Source organism: Phalacrocorax carbo, chromosome 18, assembly GCF_963921805.1.
Source record: "Phalacrocorax carbo chromosome 18, bPhaCar2.1, whole genome shotgun sequence".
NCBI lineage: Eukaryota > Metazoa > Chordata > Aves > Suliformes > Phalacrocoracidae > Phalacrocorax > Phalacrocorax carbo.
In genome coordinates, this window is record NC_087530.1 from 2,588,680 (window position 1) to 2,608,105 (window position 19,426).

The 19,426-nt window shown below is 47.9% G+C and overlaps 1 protein-coding gene across 5 annotated transcripts in view; it reads right to left on the minus strand.

The window, feature by feature from the left end:
- The window catches only part of DAB2IP (DAB2 interacting protein), a 204,521-nt gene that overhangs the window by 78,060 nt on the left and 107,035 nt on the right, over positions 1-19,426 (minus strand). The window contains exon 1 of one of the 5 annotated variants that reach the window (XM_064468967.1): positions 8,622-8,825. The exons of the other annotated variants lie outside the window; for them this stretch is intronic. The gene's annotated coding sequence lies outside the window, so the exon portion shown is untranslated. Of the gene's footprint in view, positions 1-8,621; positions 8,826-19,426 lie in introns of those variants that run through there. 5 annotated transcript variants of the gene reach the window in all.

The window sequence follows — 19,426 nt, forward strand, 5'->3', positions numbered from 1 at the left end:
CTATAGTGTCCTCAATCTGTTTCACAGTCAGCTGGGTGTATTTCCTTCCCTAGGAGGGTAAAATAGAGGCAGCAGCGAGGCAGGAGCTGCCCACCCCATGATCCCAGCTCTCCCCACCGCTCCCCGGGTGTGCGCTCGCTGCTGGCAGGGGAAGGGTCGGGAGAGAGTTGGAGTCTTTGTTTTTCAACAGTTTGTGCTTATCTGTATTTGTGGAAGCATTTCAGAAGCTCTGTCAGTGCCTCAGGGAGCTGTTTCGTGGTCTGAACGGAGTGGGAGCTGGGAATAACCCGGGAACCAGCTGGAGCGGTTCAGCTCCTTCACGCAGAGCAGCGGGCGCAGATCGGACCCTACCTCGCTTCAGTCTCAAGGCGGGCGGGAGGGAGAGAAAAAGTATCAAACAGAAAAGCTTAGATCTGTATGAATGCACTGGGTTCTAACCCAGGCCGTACCTTTTATTTCCAGAACGTCTCCCTCACACCTGCCAATGCATCTTTTTTTCTTTTAAAATAGTTGGTGCCGCTTCCAGACTGTGTTTGCGTTACTTCCAGAAGTGATAGTTTCTCTAATATGAAAAATAAACTCCAACCTGAATGAATGTTAACATTAATAATGGCCCCCAAATCATTTACTGTCACGCTGGCATAGTGGTATTGCTAAATATACCCAACAGCCATCTAATCTCTACCTGCCAGCTCAAGCAGCCTTGCAGAGCCCAGCTGTGGGACTGGGACTAAATGGACTCCCCACCCAGCTGGGCTTCTGTGAACACTGGTGTTAATGGACAGAAACACCCTCTGCTTTCAAATCCGTAAGTGCTTTTCACAGCTGAGTAACTCCAGTCACCATCAGCCAGGCTTACAGCTGTATCAGTAAATAAGACAGAAAAAACAGCCGTTTGCCTCCTAAAAGTTATATGCTTGTCATCGTCTTCAAAAGGCTGCTCTGAATAGAGATCAACGTATAAAGAGCACGAATACATAAAAATTGAGATGCACTTTTTAAAATTCCACTGAAATTCTCAATGCTCAGGAAACTTTCTAGGCGGAAAAGTGGAGAAAATGCCATATAAAGTGCTAAAATACATGGACCGTCCTGCTGAGAGCGTGTTCTGGCCCAGCACTGCCCAGAAACATGAACACTACTGGGACGGGTCTTGGAAGTCCAAGACCACACAAGTTATCCTGTATTACAGTTCATTCCTCTCATTAAAATAATAAATCTGGTTTAGGAATACAGTTCCATATAAATACCATGAGATCTGGCCTTAATACACTCAGCTTTATAATTAACGCCAACTTTAGTGTCTACGAAGGCTAAGAGGTCTCTGGGGTTCCTGATGAGGGAATACGTCTATTTAAGGCCTAGATTTATGGTGTTTTACAGCTGTGTGTTTAGCAGCGTCTCAGGGCTCCAACAGTTTGGTTCAAAAGTACTTGAAGGGGCTCTTCTTGCCGCGCAGAGGGCATGCACGAGCCCCGTCTCTCAGGTGCTCAGGGAGGCTGCCAGGGCAGGGCAGAGACCGTAGCATCATTTCTAACCAGCTCTTGACTAGGCAGGAGGAAGAAGCAGAGATGGAAAATACCCTGAGGTTATAAGGTGGTATTTAAAAAAAGAAGTTCCATTGAGAAACTACTGCTGGGATTTGATTTGCTGCCATTCCCATTAGCATTTCTGGGAAATTTCCTCTTTATAAATAAAACATATCTTAAAGTACAACGTCTTGCTTCTAGGTTTTCTGGTGCAACCTAGTGAAGAACACTGTGTAAGATCTTTGTGGAAAATAAAGCTCAATTATCTAATAGGCCTCGGATCTGTGTTGCAATCGCAGCGACGGAGATCATGCCCCAAGCAACAGGAACTGTACAAATATATGAAATGAACAAAGCCGCAGAGACTCACCGTTCCAAACATAAACCACTACAGTCATCCAGTCACCCAGCTTTTGCCATCTGTGAAATGGGAATATAGTCTATAGCTGCTACCTTGAAGAGTTGTTAGGAGGACTTATACAAGAGTAATTAGAAAGTCTTATATATGTGTTAGACATTACTTTTCCAAGAGCATTTTCCTGTAAGCTGCTGGGAGCCTGACTCACTTCATGGCCTTTGGCAAGATGCTTATCTTCTCTGTCCTTTCATTTATGTTTCTAGCCCAGTATCCCCCAACAAGCTTCTAGTCTATCTAATACGGTATCCTGCCTCCAGCAGTAGCTAATGGCTGATGTTTCAAAGGAAGGCAATCTTGTTAACAGAGGGAAAATATAGTTCCTGACCCTTGAAGGCAGGCAGGCAGAGCCCTGAAACTTTTGATTTATTCTTCCTGCTGATGTTGGTTGCTTAGCTACAAATATTCTCAATGCTCATAAAAGGCTCTCTCCCTTACTCCTCCTCACGGCTCTGTTTTAAGTCCAGCCACAGTTTATTTTCCTTGAAACCCAGGTGATGAAATTTCATGGTGATGTTACAGTGAAGACGTAGAATGCCCTGCTCCTTCCCCAGTGCCTGGGTAATTGCCATGAGCATTAACAGGAGCAGAGGGGGCTCCATTCCACGCGGAGGAGACAAGTCACCCTCCAACACCAAAGATGGGCAACAGCGCCTGGCTCTGATGTAGGAGCGCTCTTGCAAAAGAAAACAGAAAAGGGAAAAAAAGGAAGAAACAAGCCTGATGAACCAAACTGAACGTGTAGCTAAACCAGACCTGCTGGCAGCTCGTTCCATGGACCCATCAAGCGTTCGAGGCAACGCCTGGGAATCCAGTGGGTCTCTGATGCAGTGCTCGGCACCTGCTGAGGGCTGATGTGTGTCAGCTGAGGGTCTCAGGGTGCAGCACCCGTGAGCAAATCAGGCTGGATGGGCTCAGCTGATACAAGTCTGCCATAGCAAGGGGCAAAACATCCCGAACACATGACAACATCCCCTACAGCTCTCCCTCTCCCCAGCCTCTTTGCACATGTCCCGCACTGCCTGCAGAGCATGTGGCTCCCTCCTCGGCAGGGTTTCTTGTGGGCTTGCTGTAACGCGTGTGCGTTCATCAAACCTGAGGTCTGGCCGCCGCCTCCATCTCCCACCCCTGCACTGCATTTATGCGAGGGACAGGAAGAGGCCATCAACAGGTGACATGAGTCAATTGGAAACAATGGTTTGGTCTCAGTCAGGGTTAAATAAAATTACTGCAAAAACAATAACCTCGCAGAGCTGCCCGTAGGAAAACAAAGCAGGCGGGTCTGGGTAGGAACACCAGGACAATTGCTAGCACCAGCTGTGGGGACAGGGCAGGCAACAGAATTCAAAGGTGGGTTTTTTCCTGTCTGCTGAAATTAGAGAACAATGAGCAAAACCTCTCTTGTTAGGAAAGGGAAGCAGCTTAGCAGGAACACATGGCCCTGGTGCCCGACTCCAAAGCCCTGCCGTGCTCAGGAGCAGCGTGAGGAGTCTGGGGGGCTGCAGGCAGGAACAGTCGGCTTCCCCACGCGATGAGACACTCAGACAAGCCACCTACCTGCTGCTCTGGCTTCTCCCTATTTACTAGGAAAATATATGCTGCTATGGGTTCATGTTTGAAAAATGCTTTGAGGTCTCTCTCCTAACCACTGCTAACAGAGACATCAGCATTATATCAAGGGTTCACAAGGTTTTTATGCTTCCACCGCATTAATGACTCTCTACTTTGTATTTTATAAGCCATGCACATGCATACAGCTGTCTGTATACATACAAGTGAACACAATTTCCTGCAGAAGGCCAGGGATGCTCTCTGGAGCTCAGGGAGAAGGATGTCAGCTGACTCGCCAAAGCCATCGGTTTTTATAGGCCACGTGCAGGAGCCAAGAGCCATTTTTAACTCATTTAGCTGTGGCACAGCCCTTTTAAAGCACCTGGGTGTGCTTTAAAACCACAGCTGAGCCACTCTGTTGCTGCTGTGTAAACATGGAAATGAAGAAACAGAGCTTAAGGCAAAGGCCTTTTGGTCCCCATGAACCTCTCGCTGAAGCCCAAAGAGGGGCTCCTGCGCCGTTTGTTCTTTAAGCCCCCAGCAGACCTAGTGCCTCCCAGCCGAAACTGGAGGTTACGGATCATTACGAGATCCCAGAACTACTGGATAGGAAGCAACAGACAAGTACAGAGAACTTTTAGCGCTGTCACATTGTGATGACTAAAAGCTGGAGCAACATGAACAGTAAAAAGCACCTTTTGGGTTAACAGTGCTTCATGTTTGGTGAGCAGGTAACAGAGGAGACAGCAGTGCTGGGCGTCAAGGGTCCCTTTATCAAACTTGTTTTGTAACTAACAACCTTGCACCGATGCCAAGAGAGAACCAGAAAGCTCCCAGTCAGCACCGCATCGCAATCAGTGATTAATTTGTTGCACGATGCTTTGCTTGCTCTACATGACAGAGCTCATAAATTCTCATTTTCATTGATGCTGTCCTGGCCGAGGCAGCGTGCCGGGAAAGGCTTGTGCCGCAGCCGTCCTGGGCACCTACCTGGGCACGGTCAGGGAAGCGCAAGCAGCCGGAACCACTGACGCCAACCGACTGGGGACAACCCCAGTTTATCAAGGACGCAGGCTCAGTATCCGACTACCCGCACATGCCAGAGCCACGGCACGCGTACAGACACACAGACCCACGCGGTGACACACACTGGTCACTCGGCGCAGCGGCTCTCTCCCAGCAGCGGGCTGCGAGCTGCGGCGCTGCACGAGGGCTGCCACCGGCGCTACTTGGAGCGCTCGTCGTTCAGCCCCGTCACCTGGCTCCCAAAAGAAACTACAATTTCACTGACAATGCCCTCAGGAGCTCTGTGAGGCCAAGTCTGTGGCATTCTACATAAAGAACCAAGGACCCCTGTTAGCGCAGTTAAATATCTGCTCTGTACTTTGGCGGGGAGAGCCCTGGTCCCACGCAGGAGGCACCTCTGACGTTTCTCTCTCGGCATGGTCTGTGTAATTTAATGCCCTCAGTTCTACTCGTGCCCACCGTTACAAGCCCCGCTGAGGGCCACAGGCTCGTCAGGCACTGATACTCTCTCACTGTTTTATATGTTCTTTTCATATCACTTTTCCCCAGATGCTGACCATCTCTCCCAGACCCCAGCACGAGAGGTTGCTAAAACGTGCAGCTGCCCATTCTCCGAGTTGCCGGGAGGGCAAGAGCGATCTAAGAGCAACTTGCACGAACAGGGGGACTGGGAGACGGGAAATGTACCGCTGGGACAATAAACACTGGGAAACGTCCTGCACTGTGACGATCAGTCGTGCAAGTGGAAAGACTGATTTGAATCTCTCTGCTGGAGCTTTCTGCTCTCTCCCATGGGACAGAACCAGCACATGCACCACATTGTGCACCCCCTTCGAGAACATTCCCGTCCAGCATATCAGTCAATCACATTGCAGGATATGACAAATTGCTTGGAGGCTTTGTTAAAGCCTTTTTATCATTTTATCAGTCTAATTCTTGTTTTTACGGTCTTTTCTGTAAATGTACTGGCTGCAGCCCAGTCTGCATCCTGCTCTTACTGGGAAACGGAGTGTGCGAGATCCTCCCATCGCAGCAGGGCAGGGGCTGCCACCTGCCACTGCAACAGTCACAGCAAGATGCAGCACATCTCCGGTGCCAGCAGCAAGGTCCTACCCAGACCGCTGACCCCAGCAGCCCCACTCACGGCTGCTGCAACACACGGTGAACAAAATGGTCCCCAGATGGAGCCCGTTATCCTTTACTAGTAATGGGTGCTGGTATTACCACAGTAGAGGGGATAGCTTGAGGAAAAAGAGATGAAGGCTCAGTTTAAAATAATTTAAAAAAAACCAAACAGAAAATTCTTATATGGTGAAGGGGTGGAAGAAAGAACCAGTGCTGCGGGAAGGGAGAACCTCTTGGAACAAGTCTTCAGCTATGAAAAGTGAATAAGCCTGTGTATCTAACGTAGTCAGTGACTGGAATAACTGCCAGCTTAGGCCCAACATTTAACACAACTCCAGCAGACATCAGTGCCCTTGCCCCCACGACAACGCCCCCAATAAGACAACAAGTCTTAAAAATTGGGTCTCAAGTACCTAAAATTGGGACTGAACAAATCAGTGCCTTTACGTTTTTCTATCCCAGGTGATACGACTCCAAGTTCTTTCAACAGCTCTTCTCAAGACGAATGACAATTGTATCTTATATTATTAAATCTGTCATCAAATTGCAGGTCTCTGAAATGGTGAAAGTCAAAAAGAAGGAAAGAAGGGGGGGTGTTTCTGTACAATACCCAGTGGAGCTGAGGGAGCCTTTCAATAACAAAAAGTGTTATTCCTGTCACTTTCAGTAGAAGGAAACTCACAGAATGCTTTCTGAATGCTTTCTCATCCCACTCACTATCTCCCCAGCTTCCCAAGTATGCACCCTAGGGCCACAGAAACCTGGCAAGTTGCTGTGATAAAACACCAGACACGCACAGGGCTGCAGCTCGGACTGGGAGCGAACGGAGCACCACGCACCGGGGTTCACCAGGGAACAGCGACGTCTCCTGCTGAACTGAGGCTCCCCGCTGTCTAGAGCCCTGCTTTTCCACCCGCTCCGTTCCCATCTCCCTGTTCTAATATTGTCACTAACGAGGCCACAGGAGGCGGCTTAGCCTCACAAGAGTCTATGTTATTTTCACAAACCCCACGGCAGCCCTCTTCTCCCGTGCGCTGCAGGCGTGCCCAGGGACACCTCCCGCTAATTGCTGCGTAGTGGGAGGAAGGATGGTGCCAGGAGCCCAGCCATGGTGTCGCAGCATCGCGCAAAGCAAATACGCCGCAAGGCCGTGTGTCCTGCTGGCTGGGTCTCTCCTAAGATCAGCCAGACCCAACTCTACTTCATGTGTGCTGCTCAAAGGAAAATGACTGAAACGGTTGGGAATGAAAAGGAAGCAAGGAGAGTCACAGAATCACAGAATCATTAAGGTTGGAAAAGACCTCTAGGATCATCAAGTCCAAGCCCCAATCCAACACTTACCATGTCTCCTAAACCATGCCCTGAAGTGCCGCGTCTACACGTGGTCATATCAATTTACTTCTGAACATTAACATGACTATTAATTACTATTTGCTACATCAAGCTATGATTTAAGGAGAGCAAATACAGATGCAGCCTTGACCTTTTTTCCCCTCACTGCTCACCGCTTTCCTTATGCCCTCCCTGCACCCACGATCCCCAGCCCTGCCTGGGGCAGATGCTCAGTGTCGCTGCTGGGGCAGCTCATCAGCTGTCTCCAGCTCACCAGTCTGACTGAGGCCTGTCTTCACATAAGAATTCACTGCTTTAGTTATATTTGGGTGTTCCCAGTTGTACATATTATTATAAATACGTTTAATTTTCAAGCTGTGATTATTGTTTGCTGCATTTATTGAATAATGAATGGCTAAGAGGGCTTCTGCCACTGTCTAAGATATTGCAAGCAATGCTGGTCACCCTGCGACTTTTGGGGGAAAAGATTTGGGAGGGAGGAATTGTGTCTGAAGCTTAATGAGGAAGCAAATGCTTGCGAGACTTTAATTTGAAATACTTTCTTTCTTTCAACAATATCCTTTTCCGCTGGGCTCTGAATCGAGCGGAGCTGGACAATTGCACGGGAAGCTGGGAGAGACTAACAATAGCGGAGGAGTGGAGAGAGGAGTGAAACCAGCCTATCTCCTTTTACTCAAAATGAAACGTGAAAAGAAACAAATTGCATAAAGGATGACTAACAAAGACAGCTTTAAAAATCATTTCAGGGTTAGTCTTTTCAGGTTCACAGCAGGGACATCAGGAAAGGACGTTCAGTTTCATGCATTACATAAGTTTTAGTACATCTCCCTTTAAAGTTAGCTCTGCTGTACTCTTACCACGTACACAGCCGCCTACACACACCCGGGACTGCTTGCAAACACACCCTACCCTAGTCCGTGGCCAATTCTTTTTTTACAATGATACAGATCTTTTACAAACGCTTTGAAAAATCTATTAATTCTGTATGCAGCGCCGTGGCCGCTCCGCTCCCCGTGGGTGTGAGGGAACCGCTTGCCTGTACGCTGCTCCCAAACCACCGGATCCCGTTTGCAGGAGTATCGGGGCCCAGAGTAAACACCTTTCAAGCAAACCATTTTACCATTTGATTTCTGCATCCTTCTTTCTCTCCCCACAAATGCCTAGAGAAAGCACTGAACGCTCCTTTTCTTGGATGATTGAATACAGAGGTTGGCCAGAGGCACAGCTGCCTCGACCCCCACAGGCTGATTTCACAGGAAACAGCACAAACATCTGCACCATTGAACCGACTGACAGACCTCGGGAGATCTCTGTTCAGAGCAATTCAACATTTGAAAATCCAACACATTGCAAGATGCCGCAGCCCCAGCAGTCCCCACCAGCTGAAACAATATGCTGGAAAGTCTGTTTTCTCCATATCTGCTCCCAGGCCCCTTTTTAAAAAAGCAGCATACGAATCCAAAGGCTTTTAAAGGTCCTGCTTTTCAAATCTGGATCATCCACTTCCAGAGCAAGCTCGTGAAGGCGCAGGAAATACTTTGGCACTGCAGTTCCACTGTCATTTGGCAAATCCTGGTGAACCACTAAAAAGAAAGGTAAGTGGAAAACTACCAGACACTTACCCAAGCCTCCACAGGACAGAAAAATAATATCAGGGTAGGAAAGCAGCTCTGAGGTCCCCAGGAAAGTCAGCTCCTGTGAGAGCACTGCGAGTCCATCTCCTGCGCTGCCCTTCCTCGGCCGGGTCGGTCGGCTCTGTTTGGCTTGTATGATTTAGCTGGCTCTTAAACTGCTCGCAGACTCCCGGACTGCGAGACTTCCTCTGCAGCTGATAGTGGGGTTATTAAAGTAAACTGACTATTGCCCTTTGTGAAGGGAGGGGGGGGGAGGGAAGCTCAGCCCCTTCCCTTCCTTTGTAATTCAAACCCTTCCTTGAGGCTCCCTGCTTTGGAGGAGAGGCATCTGCTCCCAGCCCCTTCCCTGCTGCCTGGGAGCTCACGCAGGTACTGGCTGCGATCCAGGCTGAAGAAACTGCACTGCACTCCGATTTTACATGACAAAGCAGCTCATTCCTAATTAAACTTCATCTAGCATTTGTTCTTTCTCATACATGATTAGTGCAGTACAGCCAACGTGCAGGTACGAAGTGAGAGTTTGCACATAAGCGCAGGCTCCTCTGTCTGCGCCTCTGATTAATTTTAAGATTTCCTCTTCATTTATTCAGTAACAGGCTCCCACTGCTTGCAACATGTTCTGTATTCACCATCCCTAGCAGGGGCACTTGGCCAGCCGACACTGCCGCAGCCTGGCCGCTGCTGGGCGGATGCTGGTCGCGTTAGAGGGGTGCACGTTTCCGAACCCTCCCCGAGACGCGCTGCTCCTGAAGCCTGTCATTGCAATCTCAACGTGCTTTCACAGGCAGTTGCATCGGGGTCGGGCAGTCGGATCTTTATTCCTTCCTAAAGGCAGTTAATCTCTAAAGCTCAAACTATAAATGCTGTCAGGTTAGCTTGCAGCCTCTTTCTATTGGTATTTACAATTCATGTTTTAAATTATAAAACAGTCCAGGCATACAGGAATACATCCACAGCCCAGACATATAGGAATTAATGGGCATTCTCCTCAAATCCTCTTGAAATCTAAACTTTCACTATTAGCCATATCCAGTGTGATAATAAACTCTAGTCCCTGACAGCAACATATGAATCTCATCTCCCATGTATTTCAATACTACAAGACTCCACTATGACCTGGTAAGCAGCCTCAACCCAACAGATTTTACTTCACCCTGTCAATGAGAAAATTCTAGCACATAACAGAAATATAAGAAAAAAAAACCCTGAATATTTTGTTTGAGTTCCCACAACTCCCTGTTTCTCCCCTCTTTCCGGAAACACATCCTCCCTGAGGCAGTGGGTTTTGCACATTTCTGACAGCAAATGTTTAGGTTTGCTGGTCTGGTGATGACCACAAACAGTGGGGATGGTCAGATTATCTATCTCAGCTCTTTCTACTGTTCCCTGAGTTAATGAGAAAGGGAACCAAGAGCATCTGCTATGAACCAGGGCTCACCGTGATTCAGGAGGGCACTGAGCAGGGACTCGCTATTCTTCTGGATGTTTTTATTGAGAGAAGTAAGTGAAAGGGCAGAATTGCAAGGATGTTTTCTATTACATCTCTCTTCAGTCTCCCAACCTTATGGTAACAGCTTGCCTGTGACTTGTGAATAATCACAATATGCATTTCACTATCACTCCAGTGCAAACAAGGATCTTTCTAATCCCCCAAGTGCAATTTGCACAGCTGGCTCTCGGGACACGTGGGCACTCTCTTTTCAGGCTGGATCACTTTTCCCCCGAACTCAGGTGTTCTTGCACCAGAAATCGTGCTATATCCGAAACTGAGGGACAGGAATGACGCCCTTTTTGTGCTACCTGTGATGAAGCACGCGCTTGGTGTCTGCAGGCCAGGTGCCACCTCCCCCGAAGCCCAGTGGTTATATCCTCACTGATTTAGCAGGGGCCGGACTTGGCTGTGAAGAAGCCGTCGCGGGTGGCTGCAAGTCTCCCGTTCCCTGGGATCCCTCCCTGGCTCACACCCGTTCTGGGTTGGTTGTGCTATCAAACTGGCAGACAGGCACGTCGGAACTCAGCTTACGGCCTTAGGGCACTATTGGTAGGTAAATATCAAATGACACAATTTAAAAGGTGGACAGTCTAACCTGAGACTGGTAAAAACAAACAGCTAAGCAAGCAAACCCCCCCACCCCCCATATGTCTGTCTGTATTGTTACAAGACACAAGGAGCTAGCTTTTCTTCTGTATTACACTGGTATAAATTTGAACTAATCCACTCATTTATTCTCTATATACATGGGCATATTAAATAAGAATTGGCCCAGCATCCAATACTGCCTGTCTGAGGAATTATTCCCAGCTGCTGGTAACACAGAAGGTCCATGAAAGCCTGGGAGAATGTATCCATACTCGCGCTTATCTCTTCATTTCAGAACATACATCATTCCTTGCCTGGAAGCAACAGTTAATTTACAATAACTCAATGTCAAGATGCAGTTTAAAATCCTCCTGAGGATTGCCCTAGGAGAAGATTTTGTCCTGGCTCTCTGTAGCCACTGTAGATTCGACTGTGCCTCTTTCGAAGTCATATAGGTTTAGATGGCAGAAATAAGGAAAGAGAGAAGACCTGCTAGGCTGTAGCTAGTGCAGATCCAAAACCAATGAAGGATCACCTCTCCCGTGCATCCTTTTGGGATTTCAGTAGTCACAGAAATTAGAGACAGAAAGGAAGAATACAGCCCGTCAGAAAACCCTGCCTGCTGGAGATTATTTCCTACGGTTTGCTGTTTTGTCCAGACTAGATCTGAACAACATACGACTCCTGCACAGAGTGGGAAATAATTCCAGCTCAGAGCGGAGGAGAAGGAACCCCTGGGCTAACACCAACAGATTCAACCCTTCTGAAAAGGCCGTGTCACACTCAGAGCTGCTCCCCGAACCTTCCAAACCGCAACCCAGATGACATCCCCAGGAAGGCCCCGCCGAGGAGAGCTCGCCACGGACGGAGTCTCGATATCCCCTTCTCCCCTTTTCTCGCCCTCGCATTTGTTTGGACTCAGCTTCATCTTTTCATTTTAAGGACTTTGCTTACCACATTTTACCAGCTTTGATAGCCCTTGCCTTTTACCAAGGACAATCTGCACCTAATATTTTGGGAAGCAATTATTTAAAAATCTTCAGGTAGTGCCGCAGACAATGGCTGACATGCCATCTATGTAAATCAGAAGGTGTCTAAAGAGGGTGTTTACAAGCAGAACGCTGCTAGAAGTCTGCCTTGGTTGCAGATAACAAGGCTGAGACAATGACAGATTTCCTTCCCCTCGCAGCAAAGAGCAGCTTCCTCTGATTGGCTTTGCCGTGTTTATCCAGGATGCTGGGAGAGAGCAGGCACCAAATATGCTATTAATTGGCAGTTTGCAAGAGCATATTGCCTAAAGATAAACAGAGTGGGTGATCGCGTCGTATGTAAAATGGCTGAGTGCTGCAGATGTAGTGTTGACCCAGTTAAAAAAAAAGAGGGTTTTTTTTGTTCTCTTGGAAAATAATTGTATTCAAATGAATACTTCTTTGCACGGTCCCTCTGGCCTTAGAATATTTTGTGTATGTAAGCCATTCCAAGTTCTTCCCTAATCTGGAAGTACTTAGTAAATTAAGAATTTGCTAAAAACTTTTACTGCTGACATCAGCGGAGCATTTCAGCCATAGAAAATGTTTTGTGCAGGAGCAGACAAGTACATTGTGACACGGCGTTAATGGCCTTTAGTCTTCGCAGCGGGTGCTCTGCAAGCAGGAGAAGGCAAGACTACTGGATCTGAGTCTAACTGGAGATCAGGTGACGTGGAAAGGAACACAAGTCGCTAGGGCAGGCACAGGCGTGCGAAGGAGCTCAGGTCTGGAAGGCTAGAGGGGAGGAATGGTTATTCAGGGAGGAGGGGGAGCAGGGGCAGGGGAGCGACTGGCGCTCGGGAATTGGAGAGCGCTGCGCGGGGAAGGGACAGGCTACGGTTTCTAAACACAGGCGTTGTCAGACAAAAAGGCACAAAGATGACATAAAACCCAGGGTCAGGTAAGGAAACAAAACGATAAGGGAGAAGACTGAACGCTGCTCAGGGGCTCAGGATACACACTGTGGCAAATATGTTGAGGCTGGAAAGGGGAAAGGCAACTTGAACGTGATGCAGGACAAGCTGGGTACCTCGGGAGACTTCAGAAGGGACATCTCTGACGTGATCAGAGCAGCAACACAAACTTGTGGATCAAGTGCGAGACACAAACGCTAAACGGGAAAGCTCTCGCTTTCAGGAGCGAGAATGCATTAGAGGAAAAGTCCTTGATGTAGACTTTCAGACTTAAAGTTTCGGAGAACAAAACAGCGGCCCAACAGCTACCACACACAGCAGTAACAGGCAATGAAATCCAATGACCTCACAGGACGAAAGGACACTCACCTCTCTCATTTTTTATATTTAGTGCTATAAAACTGAAGACTAAAGCATGTGACAAACCTCTTGCTTCATTCTACTGAGACCACATCAGCTTTACCAGCACTGCTCAGGTCGAGCAAGAAAACAAGTCACGACCTGGCCACTTCTTTGCGAGGGACAATGCCCAGAGATTGTATCTGGCCTGACCAACATGATGACCTCAAAAACGCCTTTACAGGAATTACTGACCCCATGGAGGGATTTTTACAGCATGCTTTGACTTGTTGTTTTGCTTGATACTTTCACTTTGCCCTCAGCCTAGGCTGTGAACAGTGGACAGTTTCACATGCACTTCACACTCCGGAGACGATGTCCTTCCTTCTTCTGTGCTAAGATGATTCCAGACAAATTCTTCGTGCAGGGCTCCATCCAGCTTCTCTTTGAATTCCCCTGAAGGCCAGGCCTTCACCACTTGCCATGGAGTTTGGTGTTCCAGAAGCATGGCAAAAATTCAGCAGCTTTTAAAAAAATCTTTTTCTTTTAGATCAAAGTTTCTGTATTTGGGTACCTAAAATTAGCTAGCAAAATAAGTGACATTTTATTTAGAGATGCAGAACTTCCATTGATTTTAATGGATTCAGCATCCCAGAAAAGTAGGCCACTTATTTATGTACCTACATAAGCATTTGCATGCCTAACTTGAAGGAGCCAAGTTTGTAAACGATGACCTTACGTTTTAAAAATCCCGAGACAACTCTGCACGCCTCAGTCTGTTGTTCCCTTTATTTCCGTCAGCAAGTCTCATTTGAGAGGTAGATTTAAGCTGTGAAACGTACCTTTAAAGTTTCTTGCAATAAGGTCTCCTCTGTTTAGCAAAACACTTAGGCACAAACTTAATGTCTGCCTGAAGAGAAGCACTTCAGTGAATCAAGGCTAATGGCTTTCTCATACCCCTTCGGCTGAGAAGGGGAACGAATCCTCGTCTCCCCACAGAAAATTTCTGATTCTGATGGGAACAGGTCAGCAGCTTTGAAGACTGTTTCTGCCTCATCACTTTACCCTAGGAACCTACTATAACATCTTGCAGTACGTAGTTCTTAGAAGCACAGCAAGCTGAACAACACTGAGAAAACTGCTTCCCGTCGCGCAGCGATGGGGGATTCGGGCAGGGCCGCGGGGCCACGGGCACCAGCGCCGTGGGGTGGAGGGCGCGGAGGGGGCACCAAGAAGCAGCAAGAGGTTGAGCAAGAGAAGTTCCTGGGGAGGGCAGCTGTAAGGCAATGAGGCACGATCCTTTTGCACGCGAGAGGAGCTCCTCAACCTGCTATTTATCTTGCAACTTATCTATTTTAATCTTGTGCAACTGAACGACTATCAATGGACTGCCATTTGGCTGATTAAGGAAACAGCTGTATAATTTAGCTCTGATTGTTTAAAGCACTTGGCAGGAAACAATAGATAAAAACTGACAGGACTTTTGCAGTTAACAATACAAACTAATGAAGTGAAATACTGCTCAGAGAAATATTGTGACGGGTATCCACAGATTCGAATGAAGGAAAAGAAGTGGCAGGGTAGGTTCTGCACTGCAGGCCCTCAGTCTTGACTTTGAAGAAAAGTCATCAGATCTTCCTTGTCTCTGTTTGCTCTCCTGTCACGCTGGTTCGGTTACACAGCACTGTACGCGAGTTTGTAACATTACTCTAGGTTAAAAAATTCCCCGAGAGGAACCACAAACGAGCTTAGCTCAGACCTGCCACGCTTTTACATTCCCGCAGCAGTTACCAGCAAGAGTTCACCTGTGGAATGACATGAACCACTGAAGGGAAGCGACGGGGGAAAACCCTGAACCCGGATGAACACGCCAGCGGCGCCGAGCTTCCAGCACGAGCCCTCGCGCGGAGGTGTGCTCACGGCGACCGTGCTACAGGAACGCAGCACGTAGCCAGCGCAGGCGTGGAGGACCCTGACCGTCCAACTCGCTCCTAAAGGCAATTGCTGGATATTGAACTTTGGTAGAAAGAGTTACTGCCACTGCAGACAGCTACAGGCACTTTTTATTTTCCTTTATCTTACAAACTGCAGCACAGAGGCTGATTTTTCAAAGCAGACTCCACCGACAGCCTCCTGAAGCAGGGGGGCCACACAGACACACAGATGGCAGCTGTAGTTTTCCCCTGTGCATGGCATATCCCAATTCCCAGGTGTGTTTAACTGGACAATTAGAGCAATTTGTTAAGCAGGCAGCGGGCGGTGAGGTGGAGCACTCCGTGCTGTGCACACAGAGGGTGTTGGTACAGAGACCCTCTCGTCCGTGTGTCTTCAGAACAGGGGATGCCGCAGAGAGGCAGCAGCCAACTTGCCCTGCCATGACTGCAGTTTACAGGACATATTGGCTTGATTATTTGTGGTCTCACCCACTGGCTCAGCCAAAATGACTTTGGAGGCCCCAAAGAAACTAATGATCGAAAACACTACTGGGGAGGATTTCCCTGTCGTATGTCTTACTGCAGGTGCGATAAGGTTGTCTTGGTGTGCTGCGAGGAGGTTCTAGGCACAGCAGTAGGATCAGTAACTTGATACATACTGTTGACTGCGATACAGTCCTGGGTAATCCCTAACACACAGCAGCATTGCTGGCTGTCTGGCCACCCTCCATGCTGCCAGCCTCCCTTCTGCCTTGACCACAACGGAGAGAGACGTAAGGGTGCAGCTTTCTCAAAAAATCACGTGCAAGCAGAGCATCTGGACTTTGAGGGAAGTTAAACACTGTTAACTAATTTGGTTTCCATGGCGAAGGGCTGCAAATTTTCACTTTCCCTAGGAAGAATGGGAAGTTTTCATTTTCTGGCCCCAGGTAAAAGCATACGGAAAATTACATCTGGCTGGGAGCAGAGACAACTTACTTGTAGAAAACTTTAAAAAAAAATTAAGCAGGGAAGTGGTGCAGATATAGGAGACTAATGCCTGAGTAAAACCCAGTGTAATGCACCCTGGCCAAATTTTTGTTATCACCTGTCCAACTCTCACACAACTCAATAAAGAACACCCGGACGTGCAGTGGGGAATGTGCTCCAGCAGCTCCAAGAAAACAAACAGGCAAATCCCTCGAAAGGCATGAGAATGAGAATCATGCCTTGCGGAGAGCCAGCACAAGCCCCGTGCAGGGCTCAAAGCCCACTTAAAACCCACTGCTGACCCCTTCATCCCACCCCCTTGCTCCCACGGGGCAGATCCAGCAGACCCGTGGCCACACACGAGCCCTCTGCACAGGAGCAAGTTCATCTGCTCTGAACAAACCTAGAGAAGGAACACTTTTAAAAGCATCTGTATCTGCTTCTAGCAATCCCTTCCAGCATCAGGACACTGCATTCCTCAATACTGCACGCTAAAGCTGTTCAAGTGAACATGAGACGTGCCAGACTCCGTATTTCTAATGGGAGCTGACACCGCCAGCACTGAAAATCAGATGGGATGGAGCCTCAGACAAGGAGACAAATTAAAAACCGTAACTGACACTGGCAAATAGCTTAGAAGATTTTAAAAACCAAAAACTAGAACTGTCCTCATCCCAAAAACAAAACACACAAAAATGTCTTGTCTTTTATACAAGTCAGAGTTAATTTAAAACCAAAGAAATACTCTAAAGGATCTTTCCCATGTCTCCATATACCTGAAAGTCAAGGCACTGTGTTCAAATTCCACTTGAAATGTTAAAGTTTTCACATGTTTCTGAGCCCATTAAACTAGAGCTTCACAGGAAAAGGCAAAGAGGGGCAAGTGGATCAGTTCCAGCCTCCAAAGGAGAAACGTCTCAGCTCTGCCGCAGAGGCAGGTGTGGTTTGGGGCTGGCCCAGCCTGGCCCCACAGGAGGACCCCACTGCTTTAACATTCACTGCATTGTACAAATGTTCTCACCAGGGAACGTCTCCGGTATTGTCTTTCAGCGTATTGTTCTCTCCGGGTTAAATATAACTTATGTACCATTTACAGAAGAAAACTATTCTTTGTGTGAGAAAAAGCTAGCGGGCTTTTGGTTTGACACTGTTGTTGCCACATCACTGCAAGGACTAAAGAAACAACAACAATAACAGTAACAAAAAGTTTAAAAATATCTCTATGCATATTTCACTATGTCACAGAGATTAGGGTGCTTACCTCTAAAATTGGGTGAAAAAAAATTCTTAAAAAATTGGTTTTGTTACTTTAATTGAAAATACAGGTTTTTTTCTGTCTCTGCCTCTTCGATGACCTCATTTCAAGACATTTTTCAACTTTTTCATTACACATAAAGGGGGAAATAGAAAGAAGGAACAAAATGAAATCATGGCTTTTGACTAGTGAAAACTCAAAGCATGTCGAAGTTATAAAATATGACTTTATGAAAATGAGGGATGTTGTCAGCATTGATATGAATCAGGGCAGGTTCTGGAAAGCTGAACAACAGTTACAGCAGGTACAACAGGCACTGCCTTTCCAGCCTACCTCATACCCGCTTACATGAACTCCAGCATCCCACAGGCGATTCCTTTCAGTCTCAGCCGGTGCTGCCCCGTCACCCGTTCTGGGCGCTGGCGCGCCGCGGCTGCGCAAGTGAGACCCTCCTGTTGCTCGAGGCACGACTGGCATTGCAGGGGAGCAACTCTCTCAAACAAAGTGTTTGAAGACTGCAAACAACCTGGATGTTCAGTTCGGTGAATTGCAGCTTGCGCAGCCCATAAAGACCTCCGTGTCTATTGTGACTATGATTAATCTCTCAGATACATCCCCAAAATCAAAGTTTCAAAGGCCCCTGGCTGCATCCAAGCGGTGACAGTACTCCTGGGTCACTGGGGTATTAACGCTTCAAACCTGACACTCCTGAAGTCAATGACAAAGGTCTCATTGATTCGAAGGGTAAAGGAACAGACTGCAAAAGGCACGGACGTAGCTGGAGTTTCCTGGCTGAATTGTGCCGGCAGCTGCTTTGCTGTCACGCAGGGGGACTGTCCGTCACCCTGGCAATACCAGAGGCAATTACTGGAAAGGAGCTCAGCAGCTGGGAGGGATCAGGGGCACCTGGGTTTCTACACTGATGTGCAAAAGCAGCAGCAGTAGTAACAGGCTGTGAGTGGGTACAAAGGGAAAATGTCAGCATATGCTTCCTCTGAGCAGACCTGAGCTTTCTATCGTGTCGGTCATCACCCTCCACCAGCCTCCTAAACGCTCAGGGTGCACAAAGAGAGGGTTGAGAGCAGCCCGGCGCGTGAAGGTGACTGCAATGGGATGAAGGCACTGTGCCATGTCAGGCGGTGGGGTCAGACTCTGTGGCAGATACGAGACAGAGGGTGGGAAGAGTTAAGCTGGAGGCACCAGCTACGAGGACAAGTAGCCACAGAAGCCACACAGTCAGTGTTAACCTTCTCTTGGTATTGCAGGCTCAGAGAAAGGCCAGGGGACGTATGTGACCAAGCTCTACTGTGATTTCCTCAGGGGAGCTCAGAAATGCAGGGTTTTTTACGTTGTTCCCCATTTAATCCCTGCCAAGTCTTTTTTTTTTAAAGTTCATAAAAATACATCCCTGTACAACAACGAAGAGCAAATTACATAGAGTTAACCCCAGAGTCTGTCTAATTAATGTATTATCTTCCCAGTAACTTAGTATAAGCACAGAGTTCTGTTGCAGTCATCGTAACAGAATCTGTCACTACTGTGTCCTCTGGATGTCATTAATAAATAATAAATGAAACCACTCAGAAAGAGGGAAAAAAACCCAAGGTCTCGGAAAGATAAGGTCTTGGGCATCTCCCATTCCAAGGCTAGTTCCTCACCGCCTAATTCCTCTGGTATCACCATAGCTGCTCTCAGGTTGCAAATAGATGGAATTTTTTCCTTATCTCCTCCTGCTGCAATCCACAATCTTTTTGGAGCTTTTTGGAGCACATCGGGAGGCCAGCAGCAGTGACAGGCAGGAAAGGAGAAGGCGGACAGGACGAGCTCTGGGGAATGCCAGCCTCGCGGTGTCACGGAGACAGGTAGAAAGAGCAGATGAACCTGCAAGCAGAGGCAGTGCCTGCTGGCTCCCCAAGGTGGGAGAAACCGGCAGCAAAGCCTGGGCCCCGCTGCCTGCGGGCAGCGGCACCAGGCACCCCGACGGAACGGAAATAAAAGCAACTGTGTTCCAATGACAGCACCAACATTTGCCAGAGAAGGTCAATATATTTTTGCTGTCAGCTCTTGGGAGGTTTCTTTTAACATGGTTTAATTGGGTTTTAGCACTGGTGAAAGCCCTGGAGAGAGATAACTTGTGCTTAGTCACAGAAGAGTTATGAGCACTGACAATGGTTATGGCCCTCTTTGCACAGTCAACGTACGAACCGATTCTCTCCTCCCTCTCCGCAGTCTGGCCTGGCTAGATCCAGGAGTCAATCCGCCCTTTTCTTTTCT